Source organism: Tursiops truncatus, chromosome 8 (genome assembly GCF_011762595.2).
Source record: "Tursiops truncatus isolate mTurTru1 chromosome 8, mTurTru1.mat.Y, whole genome shotgun sequence".
NCBI classification, from domain to species: Eukaryota; Metazoa; Chordata; class Mammalia; order Artiodactyla; family Delphinidae; genus Tursiops; species Tursiops truncatus.
Genome location: NC_047041.1, coordinates 24,572,534 through 24,592,290, shown reverse-complemented (window position 1 = coordinate 24,592,290; position 19,757 = coordinate 24,572,534). Strand labels below are relative to the sequence as shown.

Here is a 19,757-nt window from a genome sequence, read left to right as displayed (position 1 = left end):
GTTCCTCACCCTGAGGCGTTGACAGGCTTAGATTTTGGTTGGTTTACGTAGGTGGCTGCATCACTGGAGCTACCACAGGCTAACGGCCTCCTTGCAGGGTTAATTTACTAACACCAGTCGTCTGAGTCCTTCCTCTTACTCAGTCACTTCACTTCCTATGCCTCAGTTTCTCTTCTGTAAAGTGGATATTCAGTAGTAAATTCTCTGTGGAGGTGTCAGTACAAAACAAAGTGATTATTAGTAACCACGATCATGTCCTGAATGCATGGAACATGTCACCGTTTGCCAACCACCGTGTCAAGTCAGTAGAAACTACAGAAATTAAGAGCTCTCCGCAGAAATTCACACAGCCGTGCACCAGGTAACGGACCACAGGCAGACGTTCATTCAACTTTTCACGTGTCCCTCACAGAGTGCACGCTCTCTCCTGGGCGGGGGCGAGCACAGACACTTATCGGGAGTTTAACTACTTTTAAAATGCGCTGATACAACCATGTCTCACTTTTGTTTGGATGAGTCAGCAAACGCTTTTTGGAAACCCCAAATTCTCCACACCTCCTACCTGTCGCACCGCCCTAGTCTCGGAGCTCCCGCCCCTGCTCCTCAGGCCGCGTCCCCTTGGGAGGCGGGGCTGCGTGGTGACGCACGGCGAGTTCGCTGACGTCCTCGAGCCCCGCCCCCACGGGGCCGCACGCCGGCTTCAATTTCAGCCCGGCGGCGTGGAGGCAGTTGAGGGCTGGAGGCGGAGCTGGAGCGCGGCATCAAGGGGCGGGCCTAGCTGGAGCCGGTGGAACTGCGTCTTCTGGCTGCGACGCCGTTCCTGCGCATGCTGCTGGGCCGCAGCCGCCGGGCGGTGGGCGCCCAAGGGGCTGGGAGGCGAGCCGTGGCCCCCAGGCAGATGTGGGCATCGTATCCGCAGCCAGGCCGCGTTCGGGCCATGATCACTCGGTGAAGCTGCGCCGCGACAGAGCGGCCAACTTCTTCTGGCGTTGTGAGGACCTGTGCGCGTTGCAGGATTCGGTGCCTCTGCCCGCCGTGCGCGCCTCCCTGCGGGAGAGCCTGCTGGACTTTAACGCAGACAGCCTCCGCGGGGTTGACTGGGCGCCGCTCCTGAGCACCGTCTGCCCCTGATCTGTATCCACAGCTTCTTCCAGCCACGGCTTGGCGAGACAGGTTTGTAGTTCCCGCTTCCGTGGTCTCTCGTGTGGGCGCTGTGAAGCGGGGTTTTAGATGGTGCAAGGTGGAGGGTGGGCACTAGAACCGGCAACCAGTGCCCGGGTTTGCGTGCACTAGACGGGGCGTGCGGCCTAGGACTCCTACCAGCTCCGTGACCCCGGCCGAGTGCCCTAAAGCTTCTAGGTCTCAGTGTTGTCATCTGTATCATGGGCTTAACAGGACCCGCTCTCTGTGGCGGTTGCATGGACTCACTGTTAATGCTTGTAGACTCTACAATGTAGAACACTTAGCACAGTTTGGAGCATCGTTAATTGTTCCACAGATGTTACCTGGTCTGTTGAATGACTTTGTCTGGTACAGACCAAAGCGATTAGGAAATTGATATATCCCAGCTTCATTTCCTTTCCGTTAAAACAGGGCTCGGGAAAAAAAATCTTTTTTTCAATAGTCGTTTCATATAGTGGAAAGAGCACCGGTGTGAAGGCAGCTTAGGGTTTAAATTCCAGGGTTTATGCTCTCTGTGGCCTGGGCAGGTTACTTTTGCACTACAATCCCCACACTTGTAAAATGACATTAAAAACCACTCTTTCTGTGGGTTCTTAGAATTAATTAAGCAGGTTATGTGTGTAAAGTATCCTGGCACTTGAATGAGTTGTCAGAACCAAGGGCTGCTGGAGACGATGCTTCTGCCCTAGGTAATCTCCCCTTCTACTGGGCGGCAAGTAAACACAAGCACAGTAGTCAGTACTCTGGAAGAAGTGGGTTCTGGTGCTACAGAACACAGAATCTTTTTTTTTTTAATTTAATTTTTATTTTATTTTGGAGTATAGTTGATTTACAATATTGTGTTAGTTTCAGGTGTACAGAAAAGTGATTCACTTATACATATATCCATTCTTTTTTTTTTTTTTTTTGCTGTACACGGGCCTCTCACTGTTGTGGCCTCTCCCGTTGCGGAGCACAGGCTCCGGACGCACAGGCCCAGCGGCCATGGCTCACGGGCCCAGCTGCTCCGCAGCATGTGGGATCCTCCCGGACCGGGGCACAAACCCGCGTCCCTTGCATCGGCAGGCAGACTCTCAACCACTGCGCCACCAGGGAAGCCCCTATATCCATTCTTTTTCAGATTCTTTTCCCATACAGGTTGTTACAGGATACGCAGTAGAGTTCCCTGTGTTATGCAGTAGGTCCTTGTTGATTATCTATTTTATATATAGTCGTGTGTATATGTTAATCCCAAACTCCTAATTTATCCCTCCCCCCCCCCACCTTTCCCCTTTGCAGAGCACAGAATCTTGGAAGGGAAAGTTCAGGGTAGGCTTCCTGGAGGAGGTGCCATCCTTTCTAAGGATATGTAGAAGCTCCTGGGGTGGCAGGAGGGAGCAGTGTGTGTCAGAGTTTGAGAACTTGTAAGAAAATATGGCAAAACTGAGGTACAGAACTGGAACTCAGGTTTTTGGGAAAGAAATGAGAGTTGATACTGGAAACCTAGTGGGGACAAACAGAAAGGGGCCTTCTTTGTCATGTCAGAACTTTGGATGTTTATCCTGAAGGCTGTGGGAAACACCAAAGAACAGTGAAATGGGATTCTGGTTTAGAGGCTCACTCGGACCTCCATGTGCAAGGCAGTTGATTGGGTGCAGGGTGAATTGTAATCTAAGTGTCACACTTAAGTTATAAAAGGTGGGACTGGATTTTGCACATCTGAGAGAGAATGGGTGAGGCCTGGTGACCAGTTAGAAAAGGGAGGGCAGCAAGCGTGGGTGACAGTTTACAGCTGCATCTTTTTGTGAGATACAGAGCACAGTAGAAAGGGAATGGAGGTGGCGAGAGGATCTTACTTAATCTTCAGTGCTTTAGAGGGGCCTGATAGACAGGTCTGGACCCAAGGTACAGACCTGGGCTTTTGGTGGGGACAGGTGTTTGAAGGCATGGTAGAGACTTAGGTTATCCACAAGAAGGTCCAAAGAATCATAGGTCTGAGAGTTTTTTAAGTGGGTATATTTGAGGATGTTTATAAGGTGAGAGAAAGTAGCCAGCAGAGGAAGGTTGTGAAGATCTAGGAGAGGAAACGATTGTTCATTTGTTTTCAAAAAGCTGAATACTTATCGTGTGCCTGGCCCTTTTCTAGGATCTGGGGTTCACATCATCTGTTATCTCTTCTGCAAGGACAGTTCAACTCATCCCCTGGTGAAGAGAAGTCAGATTATTCTTTGCATCCCATTCAGGTGTAAGAACTGTTCTGTATCTCTGAAGGGACTTTACTTAACCAGAGTAATAAGTTAGAAATCAAAAGAAATTAGAGCTGGAAGGGACCTTAAAGGCCACTGTACTTAATTTTGCCTAATGTTTTACATTGAATGTAAGAAAAATTTATTGCAGAGCCCATTCTCTTCAGAGTTCCTTCACTGAACCTTCTTTATGTCTTGCATCCAGTGGGTCTAGCTTGTGATTTTGACCTCCTCCTAAATTTGCTTCTTCATCCATATTACATTTTGCCTGGCAGAAACTATGGCAGAAGCTCCTGGGTGGTTTCACAGCTCCTGGGCTCAGTTCCTCTAAGTTCATCTGCCTACTCGGGTTGAGTGATCTGCTAACATGAAAAGATACGCCTAAAATAATGCTGCTAATGGCTTGTCCACACAGAGTTAGTGTATACTAGCCGCCCAGCGTGTGCTCTGCACGGAGGCATGAGTCTGAACTGTGCTTGGCCCAGCCTCATGGGGCTCTTTGGCCCTGAGGAAGGGGAGCTTTTTGTGATCACTCCCTTTATCTAATTGGTCCTTCAGCAGCGGGGCACCTTTTTCTAATCAGCGGAGGCACCCTTACTCAGCCAGTGGTAGCCCCAGGCCTCATCACCTGTGGGATACAAGCCATGCTCTCTCCCAGGCTTGCTTCGGCCAACACCTCTATTTTCATTTATGTCTCTTCTCACACTGGGACCCCTGGCCTTTAGTCATCCCCACCTGCAGTATTTACAGTGTGCAGCAGTTGTTAGGCTTGAGTGTCTTTGCACAGGTGCTCCCTCTGCAGTTAAGGCACTTCCTCCTCCAACTCTGCGTAGTCTCATCTTTCTAGATTGTACTTCAGGGTTATCATGAAGCCGTCACTTAATATAACTTTTTACCTCCATAGGAACCTCTGTGCATAAAGGTTATGGTTCTTTATCTCATGTGATTGAAATTTTTAGTTTATACATGTCCCTCCTTAATGAAGGCGTTAAGGGCAGGAGTCGTTTCTAATCCTTAGCAGAGCAGATGCTTTTTTTTTTTTAGATGCTTTTTAATGATGATAAAATGTATGGTTTAAATCACTCATTTTACAATAATTTTGCTTTAGGTTCTGGCAGAAATAAAGTTTACAGAAGTCGTGTTCCTGCGATAAGAAATAAAGATGTGACCTTCCAGTTGTGTAAAGCTCTTAAATGTTGTGTAAGTGTGTCGGGTGCGCTAAGGAACCTGGAGCTAAGTGGGCTAGTTCTGAGAGAGAGAGAGACTTAACTATGTTAACAAAGGTAAGCCTTCACTGTGTCCTGCCAACATTTGATAGTTGCTTTTGGGGCAAACTAAACCAGTAAAATTTTAAACTCTTCCTCCACATTAAAGGGATTGAATAGATTGGCCACTTTGGTGCACCTGTGTCCTGCGAATTGTCCAATTGGAGTTGGAGGTTTAGAAAGTGAGGTTCAATCTTGTTTAAGTCTCTTCCCATCAGGCTGGTTTCATGATTTCCTACACACCATGTTACTTCCTGTCTACCTTTTCTTGGTGTTGTTCATTCCTACACACCATGTTACTTCCTGTCTACCTTTTCTTGGTGTTGTTCATGCCTGGATTGTCTCCTATACCTGCTCAAACCTTGGTCCATTCTCACTTGTACCATGAAAGTTTGTCATGCTGGATACTGTCACAACTAATTTTACTTAAGTTTGTGTTAAGCCACAAACCGCACATTTTGTATATTTTCTGTTTTTTTGTGTTCGTCTATATTTTTATGGTTTCTCTTCAAGAAGTATTATGGGAAGGGAAATAGCAAGATGTAAAGAGCAAAAAAGTCATCATTCTCTTTAAATTGTTAGAACATCTATCTGCAATCATAATTATGATGCACTGTGGTATGTGTTAAAATAGGAAATATATGTAACGTCCCATAGGAGCAGCATACTCAGTGGTGTTAGTAGGGGTGTGTCATGGAAGTAATCACAAAGCAGGTGACTGTTGGTTGGGGTCCTGAAACATTAGTGTGTGTTCCCTGTGTCCAGTAGCAGTCTGGAGGGGTCAGGAAGCCTGCCTTTCAATTTGAGGGAACAGAGGGTTTGAGGTCCTCTCTCTTATATTGCTCTAGTATACTGCATAGCACCTAATAAAATACTGGGTTTATAGTTGACGTTTAAATCGCTGATTGATAATCAAGATTGGGGTGTATCTTTAGAAATGAAAATAGGAAGAATCTTATGCTTTTTCTTTTTTTCTTTTTTTTCCTATATCTGAAAAGGTATGTAGTACTTTGCTGAGTGGTTGGGAATAAAGTTTGCAGTATTCAGTGTATTCAGTTTTAGTATCTAAATAGAATTAATCTGTTGCTGTAAACTGGAATAACACTTTGTTACTGACAAGTTTTAGAATGCATCTGTTCGTCAATTACCTGTTTGGGAAGATTGTAATTAATGATTTTAAGAATGTGGCTATAAACCTCCAATTGAAGAAAAGCAAATAAGTTAAGATTGACAGATGTATAGGCTCTTCATCTTATTGTGTGTGTGGTTTTTTTTTTTTCCCTTTAGTTATTTGTCAAGGTATAAAGAATTCTATCACACTTAAGTTAAGTAAACTTCACTGGGTGTAATCTGACATGGCAAGGAGCAGATCACATGGCCTAGATCTTAAAGGTGATTTTATGTTTAAACTTTCATGAAAACATGTGATTGAAGCACATTAATATATTGATATAGATGGCAGTTAATTTTTGTCTTTTGATACATGTGAGTGCAGCTTTCATTTTGCTAAAAGAATATGACCAGTTTTCAGTTTTGGATTCTACCATTTAGTAAAGACAGTCCACTTAATTTTAGAAATAAGAGATTTAATATATAATACATAATAATACTTTTATGTATTTTTAGTTACTGAAAACATTTATTGTAATACTGTGAAGAAACTATGCCATTATAGTCTTCAAGACTTAAATGAATCAAGTGTTTATTAGCTGCTGTAGTTTTTAAACTAATAAAAATCAGTACATCAGCAACTTGTAAATATAGTTTTTAAAATAATGCCTTAACAACTTTACAGTGGTTATAATTACTATATTTCAGCCTAACGTTATTTAATAATTTGACATGAAGCCTTTTTAATAGTTCGCTGGTGCAGATCAGAGATAGGTAAACTATGGCTGGTGGGCCAGATCTAGCCCGTCACCTGGTTTTGTAAAGAAAGTTTTTTTGGAACATAGTCACACCCATTGTTTACATGGTAGTTATGGCTACTTTCACCCTACGCCGGTGGGGTAGAGTAGTTGCAACAGAAACTGTAAAGCCCACAAATCTGGAAATGTTTAAATTTAGATTTTAAAAATTGAAAAATTCTTTGAACCTATACAGGGCAAGTCTATTGACCCCTGAGGTAGAAAACAGTCAAGAACTTGGGTGCCGAAGCCAAATGGCCTAGGTTCAAATTCCCTTTCTCCCATTTCATAGCTAGTGACCATGGGCAAATCACTTAACCTCTATGCCTCATTATGAGGTTTAAATGAACTCATTTGTATAAATAGTGCTTGGCACATACTAAGCACTGTGTAAGTGATTGCTGTTGATTCTGCTTGGAGCTTTTATAAGTTATTGTTAATAGAAAAATGACACTAATGATTTTCCTTTTAGAGTGTCAAAGGCACTTTGAGTCTTTTATTTTTTCAAGAATGTAATAAGACTTTTTTCATTTACAGTCAGTGTTCCCTGTTACCAAAATTTACTTTATGAATATAAAGAATTGAATGTCTTTAAGACAGTACTTGTGCTTAGATGTCAAACCATTATCTTCCCAAGGCACATCAAACTGGCTCTGCATAGTCCAGGCCTCTAAAGCTTGTGTGCATACCCTAGGTATCATGTGTATCCATTTTGTAAATATAGTTTTTAAAATAATGCTTGGGACTTCCCTGGCGGTCCAGCAGTTAAGACTATGCACTCCCAATGCAGGGGGCTTGGGTTCGATCCCTGCTCAAGGAACTAGATGCCACATGCATGCCGTAACTAAGAGCCCACATGCCACAACTAAAAGGTCTGGCATGCAGCAACTAAAGACCCGGCACAGCCAAACAAACAAACAAACAAATAAATAAATAAATAATTTTTTTAAAAAATAAGTAAAATAAAATAATGCCTTAGGAGTTAGGAAAAGAAAATATTAGAACGTTTTTACCTTTGTATTATTTTTTAAAAATCTGTGTAGTTTATAATGTACATAAATTATATGTATGGAACTTTGTGTATATGATTTGTTAATAAATAAGATGCATATTAAAAAGTTTTCTTATGGTTTGCGCAGTCAGGTGTTTGGAGGCCATTGGAGGACAGAATGGTGAAATCAGCAAAGATAGAATTTAGAACCAATTCCCTGACTTAGAACATAATGAAAATAATTCATAGACTGTAATTGAGTTGTCCAACTTTACATAAGTGTTCAAAAACAGGACATCCAGTGGCTAGAATCTAATCACTGACCGACTAGAATCTGGGTCACTGGACTCGAAAAACCAGAACTGACTGTTTAATTTCTCAGGTTGATGCTCCTGGCATATATGCTTGATATGTGTGTGTGTAAATCTCTGACATAATAAGCCATACTCAGTAGGCACACCCTGTTTCCTTATTCAAGCATCTTAATTTCATCCCATTAAATCTTTGAAATATCAGACTATCAGAAGGCACGAAGAAACCTGGGCTGAGAGTCTTCTTTCCAGGAGACCTTGACTCTATGGCTGGTTTGAGGCGCATCACTCTGAACTGCAACACACTCATTGGTGACCTGGGTGCCAGTGCTTTGGCAGAATCTCTTAGTGAGGATTTATGGCTTAGAGGTAAATTCTAAAATTGAAAATATTGAATTTTTAATATGATATATGCTTAGCTTTTGGCATGATACTGTTGTGATAGGAATTTTTTTAAGCCTCATTTTTCTGATAGCTTTTATGTTGCTTTTAAACTTTCTCTAAGAGTTGCATATATTCTTTACAGAAAATACAGAGTAACAAGAGAACAATTACCTATAATCTTAATACCCAGACATAATCACTGTTCATTTTGGTGTATATACTTTCAGTCTTTTTTTTTCTATAAATATATTTGTACACTTAGGGATTACAAAAATAGAATTGTAGTATACTTGCTATTTCATATTCCTGCTTTTTTCACTTAATGATGTATCATGTAGTATTCCATCGTATTGATGTCCCATAGTTTAATCAATTCTTTGCAATTAGATTTAGACAGTTTATTTTTCCCTGTCAGAAACAATGTGAATACATTGTATATACATCTCTGTGTCCATCGGGATTACTTCTGTAGAATAAGGTACTAGAAGTGGAATGACTAAGTGTGACATATTTTTAAGACTTTTCATACACATTGCCAAATTACCACCCAGAAATGCTATGCCAATTTGTAGTCCACCCCAACAGTGGATGTGAAGCCTGCCTCTCACAAACACTGGCTTGTAGCACTTTTAAAAACTGTAAAACTACAAAAATGAGTACCTCTCCCTTTTTTATGCAAGTAGGATTACTCCAAATTTTGTAACTTTTTTCAGTTAATTTAGTATGAGCATCTTAGCAAGTCAGTAAATTTGCATCTACTGCATCATTTTTTGTGACTGTTCAGTGTTCCATTATATGAATATGCCACCGTACACATAGCTTATCCATTCTTGTATATAAGCTATGTCCAGTTTTTCAGTTACAAATAGTACTCTGATATATATCCTTACCTATATCTCTATTTCTTTTGGTTAAATTCTTAGAAAGAGAGTTGTTGGATCAAAAGGGTATAGACTTTTTTTTTTTTTTGGTATGTGGGCCTCTCACCGCTGTGGCCTCTCCCGTTGCGAAGCACAGGCTCCGGACGCGCAGGCTCAGCGGCCATGGCCCACGGGCCCAGCCGCTCCACGGTATGTGGGATCTTCCCGGATCGGGGCACGAACCCGCGTCCCCTGCATCGGCAGGCGGATTCTCAACCACTGCGCCACCAGGGAAGCCCGGGTATAGACTTTTTAAAGGCTTTTATTACAGAGTCTTGGCTTAATCTGATAGGAGAATAACCACATGTTGTTTTATTTTGTATTCCTTTGATTTACTGGTGAGGTTTACTGGCTGTTTGTATTAATTTGGCTAGTTGGTTAATTATACCCTGTGTCCATTCTTCTGTAGTGAGAGTTTGTAAGGGTTGTATCATATCCTGTCAGATCCATATGTCTGACTTTCTATTTCCGTGTGTCGTGGGGTGTTGAAAGACTCCAGTTATTTTAATGTGATGGTCCACACAACACTTAAAAAAAAAAACTCATGGTAGTTTCCTTTCATGTAATATTTTTTAACATTTTTTAACATTTGTGATGATCCCTTTTGTTTAAATGAGTGTTGCTCAGCCCCAGAACGACTAGAATTCATGATCATTTGTTCTGATTTTTGTCTGACCTTTTACGGAGAGAGTTCTTGACCATCATACTTTCATGATAGGTTTTTAGTATGTATTCTCTATTCACACATTCTTCGAATTTATTATTATTTGTATCCTCTTAGACTTGTCTTTTTTGTTCTAAAACTAACAGTTATTACATTTCTTCTATTTTTGTTTTCCCCTTTTAACTAGTTTCATGTGTGATTTGGAGCTCAAGATCACGATCAAAAGAATGCAGTGCATTTCTGAGCTCCACCAGTTTTTGCTTGTAAGGTTTACACTGCCACTGCCGCCGTTGCTAATTATGAACTGAGATTCATTTTGTGATGTTTTTTGCTCATAGGTTATATACAGTAATTCTTCAGTTCTGTAATTGTAAAATATGTTGGATGATTTATTGGTACTAAAGGCAGGGTTATCATTGCACATCCAAGAAGAGGTTTTTAAATTGGATTATGCATTATGTGTGTGCATATATGTTTCTGTTTTTTTCCATACCCAAAATTACAAACCTGCCATGACTTGTCTTGTGCAGGACTCTTCCACACGTGAGAAAATGAGAGTTGTCTCTATGTTAAATCTGTATAGAGTTAGCAAGTGACCTTTTGTCTTTTATCAACAGCACTTGATCTGCAGCAGTGTGGCCTCACCAATGAAGGAGCGAAGGCTTTACTAAAGACCCTTGAAACCAAATAGAGCTCTGCTCATTCTGGATATAAGAAAAAATCCACTTGTTGGTATGCGGTCACTTTTTTTAATTGATAAACACATAGCAAAACAAAAAGAATTTGTTCACATATTGACAATTTTTAAAACTTAATGTGTTTAACTTTCCTCATCGTATACAATTGTCCCAATTGTCCCTTGAACAACTTGGGGGTTAGGGGTGCAGACCCCTACGCAGTTGAAAATCTGGGTATAAGTTTATCGTCAGTGGTTCCACATCTGTGGATTCAACCAACGGTGGATCGTGTAGGACTATAGTACATATTTACTAAAAAATATCCATGTGTCAGTGGACCCGCGAGGGTCAAACCCATGTTGTCAAGCATCAACTGTACTTTTCTAATGTTGCACTCCCTTATGTTTTTAGCAGATAATGTACTAATTAAAGTGAGTTATACTTGTAAATTGTTCTTATCTCTACTCTGAATAGAGGTGAACCTAGATACTAAGCCTGCTTCCACCAAGAGCATTATTTCCTTCTTGTGCAACCTCTGAATTTTTGCAAGGAATACTTTATTCATTTGTCAGTTTCACAAGTAATTTTTTTTTTTTTTTTTTTTTTTTTTTTTTTTTTTTTTGCGGTACGCGGGCCTTTCACTGTTGTGGCCTCTCCAGTTGCAGAGCACAGTCATCCAGACGCACAGGCTCAGCGGCCATGGCTCACGGGCCCAGCCGCTCCGCGGCATGTGGGATCTTCCCGGACCGGGGCACGAACCCACGTCCCCTGCATCGGCAGGCGGACTCCCAACCACTGCACCACCAGGGAAGCCCACAAGTAATTTTTTTAATACCTTCTGTGTGCCAGATACGGGTTTAGGCACTAGGGATAAAGCAGTGAACCAGACAGACAAAAGTCTTGCCCTCATGGAGCTTACATTCTAATGAAGTAGTTCAGATAGAAATGAGTAAAGAGATAAGTAATATAATTTTAGACAGTAGGAAGTGGAAAAATACCTTAATGTAAGGAGAGTGGGGGGTGGCAGGTAGGACTCCATTGGATAAGTTTGTTAGGGCACAGCTTCACTGGAGAAGTGGCATTTGAATGGAGACCTGAATGAAGAGAGGAGCAAGCCATGGAAGAACTGGAGTAAGCACATTCCAGGACAAGGCGGCAATGCATATGCAGTCATGTAGGTGGGTGGAGTATTTAAGGGAAAGCAAGGAGGCCAACATGGCCAGAGTACTGAGTGAAGAAGAGTGTGGTATGACATGAGGTCAAGGAGCTAGCCAGGGGTCTGCTTTTGTAAAGTCTTGAAGGCTGGAGTAAAGATGTGGATTATTCTAAACGAGTAGAAGGTTTTGAAGTGGAAAAAGGCATGATCCAAATAGTATCTCAATAAGGTGACCTGGTATAGAGAATAGACTTGGGGGGATAAAGAAGAGAAGCAGGGAGACCAGTTAGGAGACTCTCACAGTGGTCCAAATAAAGAGATGTTTATGGACTAGCTTAGGTTGGAAGTTTGGACCAAGTGAAAAGCAGTTTAATTCAGGTTGTGTTTTGAGGGTGTAGCTAACAAGACTTGCAGATAGATTAGATGTGGGGTATGAAGGAAATAGTAACAAGGAGACAAATCGTTGATGATTATGTGTGCAACTGGGTGGTATCACTTAGAAGAAGGGGGCTGATGGGGAGCAGCTTTTGAGGGAATATCAGGACTTTGGTTTGTTATCTTGGATGCCCTTTAGGTATCTAAGTGTCTGGACAGTGCTCAGACTATACTTTCTATCCAAAGGTGTCCAAAGCCTCTTTAGATGCAAAATGTTTAAAGTTGACCTTTGCTGCTGCCAAAATAGTAGCCACTGGGGCAGTCTGCAAGGTGGCATCTTAGGTTTCTGAGGAAGAAATTAGAATACACAAAGGGGGAAATAAGTGTATAATTACATAATATAGATTTCATATTTAATTTTATGGGAAAAGCAGTAATTAGTTGGCTTTTGGTTTTAAATGGAAATAGCCACTCATTGGGAAATAATTACTCTAACTTCAATTTATTTTATCTAGATCATTCTGTGATAAAAGCAGTTATCAAAAAAGTCCTCCAGATGGAAGGAGTGCCAAGTCAGAGGTATATAACATGTTTTAGTTCTTTCGGAAGAATTTCTCTTTAATGGCTTGTTTTTTTTCTTTCTTAAAAGAATATTATCAAGGTACTTTCTGCCATCTTAAAACTAAGTTTTTAGTCACATGAAATGGCTTTTCTGTTTTTGAAAATGTTGTGTGATGCTTTAATTTAGGTTCCCAGAAATGCAGATTGAAAACCTTTATTAACTTAAAGTATCTTAATTTCCAATGAAGATCAAACCCTCATAGATTACCTGTGACTTAAATGGCATATTTATTATTTCTCTCTCAGTACCGGTGGATAACTTCTCCATCGGTGAAGGAACCATCTAAAGCTGCTAGACAGAAAAAGAGAACTATAATTTTGGGAAGTGGTCGAAAAAAAGCTACTATTAGAATTGATAACTTTTTCTTTTTTTTAATGCTACTAGAACTTATACCCCTTATGTTTTCCGATGTGCTAAAATTAAAATAGCCTTAACAGTTAATTATTTCCTTAATGGTAGCTGTTAATATTATTTGTGGTTCTTATGGAACACATCTAGGATGTTCCTGACACATAGTGTTTAATATGCATTAGATATTAATGATATTAATTTTAATATGATAAAGCTGTTGAAGTGATCAAATCCATATCTGAGGTCACCTTTTCTCACTTTCATGGGGATCCAGGCCTTAGGAAAGAGAGGGAAGTATGTGATGTGTCTAGTGACAACCCCAAAATAAAATAAAATATGCAGAGCCCTTGGCGCTTTACAGATATTAATACATTTTATTATCTTCACAACCCTGTGAACAGACAGTGTTTTACAGCAGCGCAGACAGGTTAGGGTCATGTGCAGCAGGGAAGTGGGATCAGGCAGGATAAGAACATGGGGAGAGTCGGGGGACTGGTTCCAGAGCCTTTAGTAAGGAGACAATAAAAATCACAGATGATAATGACTGTTTTTTCAAAATGCAGGAATCAGTGGAAAAACTAGAAATGATCATGTTCAGAATTGTGATCGGTTATGTCTAAATATGTAAAAGTCAGTTACTTTCCCATTCTCCAGAAATAACAATAAAAAAGAAGGAAAGATCCCATACGCAGTAGTCACAAAAATTAGTAAATATCTAGAAGTCAGTTCAGTGTTCGCCTGAAAAAGTTAGTGCAGAAGGATAGATGAAACATTTTAAACATATATGTTAACATTAATAAAATGTAATGTTAACATATGAACTATCAACATATAAAGCCACTGGCAGGGGGAAAGACAGATTGGTGGAAAAGTCCAGCAACTGGTCCATGTTTACTTGAGAATTGCATTTTAAATTAGACAATTTTAAAGTCTGACCTGACTTTTTGTCTAATTGACTGATTGAAGCATTGATAATTCATTTAAACAGAAATTAGATATTTGCATCACAGCATACACAGACCCTCCGCAGTCTGCAGTCCTGCCCCCAGCCAGGCACCCAGCACCCCAGATACTGCAGAGAACTTGCTGGGGTCCCCCATGCCTTGGCAGAGACAGTTCTCTGCCAGATGCCCTTCCTTCGTCTCCCCTGTCCTGACCCCTCCCACCTCCCTTCCTCTGAAACCTTCAACCTTCTCTCCGTCAGAGTTACTTGCTCAGTTCTGTGCTTCCACAGCGCTTGTCCTGTGGAATTTGAATTCCCTCCACAGCCGTCTTGCTAGGTTGGGAGCAGCCAATTCCCCTTCATCTTTTTCTTCCTTCCCTCAGCCCCACACCAGGGACACTCTCGGGCACCATGCAAATTTAATCTTCAGTTTCTACTTGTTACGACATTGTTGCTGTCATGGTACCACCTAAGTTCACAGTAGTATGGATAAATGTGGGGGGGACGACTGTAAATACAGATTCTTTGTAAATCCAGGTTTCTAATTCTTCCCCTTTTTAATATTTTTCCCCTTAAATCACGTGTCCGTTTTGCTGCTCCAGCTCTATAATTGGACTGCCGCCTGGGGAACCTGAGGCAGCAGAATATCAAAGAGGGTAGACACTAAATTTTTAATGTAAATGTCAACCAGGATACCTACTACCTGTGCAAAGGGGGTCCCAGAATTCAGGCTCAAAGCCTATTACCAGATACTTGGTTTCCCTGCTTGTGTCTCGTCTGTCTGTCAATGTGCACTTGACTCCTATCAACTTTACCAGGAATTATGTGTGTGCCCTGAGGGACGAGCATAGCTTTTAATGGGGACTTCCTCACACTGCTTTTCTTTGTTGTTTACTTTTAATGAATCCCACCCTGTAGAAGTGGAAGAATAAAACAAGATGTGCTTGAGAAAATGGAGAGAGTTATTACATATTTTCCTTGTAATCCAGAATAGCATGTCAGCTCTTCTTCTGTTTGTCTCCTTTGGTTGTCAGTGGAAGATAATTTTGGCTTACTTTCCAAATCAGAAACTGAAGTCCAATACTAACGTATCCTAGATGAAACTTGACCCATTCATTTTTGAGAGTCTGTATGAGCCCTGTGCAAGGTGCTGAGAATAAAAAGACAAATTTATTGACTTCAGTAGATATTTACATAGCATTGAATGTGTTCCAGATGCTGTTCTGAATTTTATCAGTTATCTACTTTTGCATCATAGAACACTTCAAGACAGTGACTTAAAACCACAGCCATTTCTTTTGCTCAGGATTCTTTTCAGTCAGCAGGTCAGGCTGGGCTCAGTGGGGTGGTTTTTTCTGCTGGTCTCATCTGAGATCACTTATTCAACCAAAGTCATCTGGTGATCCACCTAGAGTCTAAATGGCCCCCCTCATCTGTCTGGCAGCTGGTGCTGGCTGTGGGCTGGGCCTGTTATTTCCAGCAGGCTAGCTCGGGCTTGCTTACATGGCAGTGATGTTTTAAGAGGGCAGGTATAGAAGCTGCATACCCCTTGAGGCCTCAGCTTGGAAGTTGCACAGCGTCACTCTTGTTGCAGTCTCTTGGTCAAAGCAAGTCCACAAGGCCAGCCCAGATTCAAAAGGTGTGGAGCACTACAACCCACCTCTTGCTGGGAGGGCTGCAGAGAATTTGTGGCCATTTAGTCCTCATATCAGAGAGGCACAACAGAGAGATTTAGTAACCTGTTCAAGGTCACACAGCTTGGGACAGTACAGTGTTTTAAGTGCTTTGAAAGCTGCTGCTCATTATTTTTAAATCTTACAGCCACTATTTGGACCAACTTATTTTTTTTCTCTGCAGCCTTGTAGAGAAAAGGCCTCATTCACATTGCTGTGTGGCTGCCATGGGTTGGAAGTTTCATATATGTTGTACCACTGAACTGTCATGACTAGTATGAAATGGAGATATTATTATTATTCCCAATATTCAGATGAGGAAACTGAGACTTTTGGAAATTAAGTATGAGTCATATAAGAGGATGTTAACTCACTGTTCTATATGCAAGAGTAGTCTCCCTAAGTAAATTATAAATGTCCTGGCACAGATCTTTTTTTTAATCTCTTGTTTGCGTCTAGAAAATGGTTTTTAAAACTTTTGTGTTGCTTTGTTAATGGCAGTTGCACATTGCAGAAAAATAGCTGGAACAAAAGACATGTTTTTCAGATGTCCAGTGGAGCCCCCAATAGAAGCAGGATGAATATTCCATTCCGCATTGGCAACACCAAAGGAGATAATGCTTTAGAAAAAAGATTTCTCGACAAAGCTCTTGAACTCAATATCATCTCCCAGAAAGGGCATAGGTGGTGAGTACTTGTCCCATCCAGAAGCTTGTCAGAGAATTGGTTTAGTTTTCAGACACTGAAGGAAACACATCTAGGAGCCTGCCCATCCTGGAGTAGCAGTTATTGTAACTAGTTGGGAAAGACCATTTGTTATGGGAGTTCTCCTGCTGCTGCTTACAGACCCCTTAGCACGATTCCACGGCTGAGAGCATGGTGGGGCCACACCTTCTAGGAGCTTTGGTCAAAATTTCCTTTGAAAATCTGCTCTGACAGCACAAAGGGTGCCATCCCAGCTCTGGTGCAGCTGGCACAGCCTGTTCAGTGTAAGAACAGACACTGTTGCTCCCCCGAACGTCAGAGAGAGTAGTTAATTCTGTCAGCTCCATGAAAGATGTACGTTCTCACGCATGAGAATAGCTGCCTGCTCCCTGCCCCCTGCACAGCAGGCTCATCGAAGGGTTGAGCTAACCTAGGTTCCATGTGAGCGTGACGGTCCTTCACTGCGTTGGAAAGGAATTTTCTAATGACTGAGATGTGTGATGCTCCTGGCCACCTGCGGGGGCTTTCAGGTGGGAGGGTGGACACGATGGCCTCAGGTGCCGTGACTCTCGCAGGAACTGGTGACGGGAAGGAGGGTCACCTTGATGCTCAACCAGATGCTTCTGTTCTTAACGGCTGCATTGGTGGTTCTTCTGGGTCCGTGGGAGTCATTTGGGCCTCTCTGTATAATGCTGTCACCATCGAAGATGTCCAGAAGCTGGCAGCCTTCATGAAGCATTTTTTGGAGATGCACCAGCTATGAGCACATCCTAACCAATATACACTCTGCCCTTGAACAATGTACAAAATTGAAAGTCACTTGGGCATGGCTAAAAAAACTAAAGAAACACAGTATTTTTCTCGAATGAACATGCTTATGATAGATTTTCTTCTTTTTTCAGAGAACAGCAAAACATCCACAGCTATCCCAAGCTGTTGAAACTTAACCTTAATTCTGACTTGAACTGGAAGCTTTTAAAAAGTCTTCTCTTGCTTTTCTACCAAATTCCAGCTACTGTAGTCTTTGCTGCTACTTTTTCTGCCTAGATCTCATATTCAAAGCTGCCTATGGGTTTAATTATATGCAAATTGCAGGTTATTATTTTTAGAGACACACAGACACACAGCATGGAGGGTGGGTGGGGTCCTCTAGGTGCTGAATTTTGATCCTTTGCAAGATGACAGCAGTGGGGTCTTCTGAATTCTTTCTTTATACGGTTATTCTCATAAAGCGATAAAAGTGACATATTATATGTTTATCTAGCAAGGTCTGTTTTTAACACCAAATACTTTATATCTGTATGCATTTATATCTCTGTGCCTTTATATTTCTAATAATACGGTTCTTGTTGGTATATGTTGAGACTTTGAGAATTTGTTAGGATCCCTGACCTTGTGCATTAGAGTGTTACGTTCTCAACTATTGTGTGCCTCCCCTTCCCCCTCCCTTTTCCCTTTTTAAGCTGCTTCACAAGATTTGGAAGCTCCCTGATTCACCACTACTTTCCTTTCAGTGGGTAGAAGAACGGTTGATTGATTGGTTGGTTGGTTTTGTTTTTCAGTTATGCTGTTAAACTAAAAATCTGTGTTAACTTCCCTTACCGTTTGTTCACGTGACTGTTCTCTTTATGGTGTTTGACCAGTGATGCTGTGAGTTCGGGAAGATCTTTGCTGAAGAGTCTTTTCCTCTATTGCTCATCCACTGTCAGTGTTTTATGTTGACCGTGTGAAGGACATTAAAGTCCTAAAACATCTAAACCTTTGTCAGTGAATTTCTTTTCATGCTTTTTAGACAGATTGTTCTTTTAAAAACTTTATTTTGGGAAAACTTGAGTCTAAAAATAGCATCTGTGAAGGGTATTTTGTTCAAAAAGGTGTAAGACTTGAGTCCTGTACATCCATGTTTTTAATGATTCAGCATACTGGTAGCTTTCTGTTGGCTTTTGGAATGGCCGTTATCAACAAACCACCTTACAACACAGCTCACGATATAAAGTTGTATGAACTTTGTCCCACTTAGGCTGGAAACATGCCGCTAGGACAGTTTTGAGCTATCTTCGTGTTTCGTTGGATTGTGCAATGAGGACTATACTGATCTTTCGTCCCAGCTCTGCACCAATTAGTTGAGTTAGTTGGGTTTCCTGCTTAGGGCTAAGCCTTGCCAGTCTTGGTTCTCTCATCTGTAAAAAGGAGGATTGAAATAACTCCCCCACTTATCTCAGGGATGTTTGAAGAGCTTAAAACGAGGGCTCAATGCAGGATGTGACTGTTTAAACACAGTAAATTTTTTTTTGTTTTTTGGGTTTTTTTTTTTTTGCGGTACGCGGGCCTCTCACTGTTGTGGCCTCTCCCGTTGCGGAGCACAGGCTCCGGACGCGCAGGCTTAGCGGCCATGGCTCACGGGCCCAGCCGCTCTGCAGCATGTGGGATCTTCCCGGACCGGGGCACGAACCCGTGTCCCCTGCATCGGCAGGCGGACTCTCAACCACTGCGCCACCAGGGAAGCCCTCACGGTAAATGTTTAAACAGCAAAAGCCGGCCAGTCCATAGACGCCATCCAAGTGTTCACATATAATAGTGCTCAGAGTCTATTTTGCCTCCTTCCTCATCCATTCATAGGATGGTTACAAGTCCCTGTGGTTTGTACCGGCCCCAAATCTCTTGAATCTCCACTTATTTCCATTCCCGTTGCCACAGCCAGCTCTGTCAGCCCTCAGTGGATCATTTCAGCAGCCTCATCTGCCCCCACCTTCCCCTACCAGCACAGCCAGCTGGACGATCACTTCCCCTTCATGCTCCTCCTTGGTTCATAAAAAAGCCCAGGCTTCTTAGCCCAATGGTCACAGCTTTGTGGTGTCTGGTCTGGCTTCTTCTTTCTTGTGTTTCTGGTTCTTGGAATGTGGCATGCATATATTCCCATGCTATGTCTGGTAAGCCTGGAGTTCCTGCCCCCGCTCAGCAAGACTGACGTTTCTTCAAGACACCTGCCAACCTCCTGACCTTGTTTGTGTCTCCTTCATTGGAAGGATGCGCTTTTCCTTTGTTCTTACAAGCGTGACCCGTTTATCCCATCACAGCACCTCCATTCTGTGTTTTCCTGTGCTGAGGGTGTCTGCTTACGTGCCTTCCCCATCAGAGCAAGGAACAAGCCCTGTTTCTCCACCTCCATCACCTTGCATCCTGCCTTGCCCTTAGGAGGAGCTCAACGACTATCTGTTTAATGAATGGAAAGGCAGGGCTTCCTGAATTTCACAAACAGCCTGCAGTAAAGGCAGAGGTACAATCTCACATATGTGGATGTTTTAACTTTTCAAAAGCTTACTATGTAATTTCATTTTTTACTAAACTTTAAAATCTTGGAGGGCTCCCAGACTCTTCTTTGCTTATGTGTGAAAGTGTTTGGAAA

The 19,757-nt window shown here is 41.9% G+C and overlaps 1 pseudogene; it reads left to right on the top strand.

Moving 5' to 3' along the window:
* Positions 1-272: 272 nt before the first annotated feature.
* LOC109547532 (centrosomal protein of 78 kDa-like) lies at positions 273-18,109 on the top strand (annotated as a pseudogene).
* Positions 18,110-19,757: the final 1,648 nt, after the last annotated feature.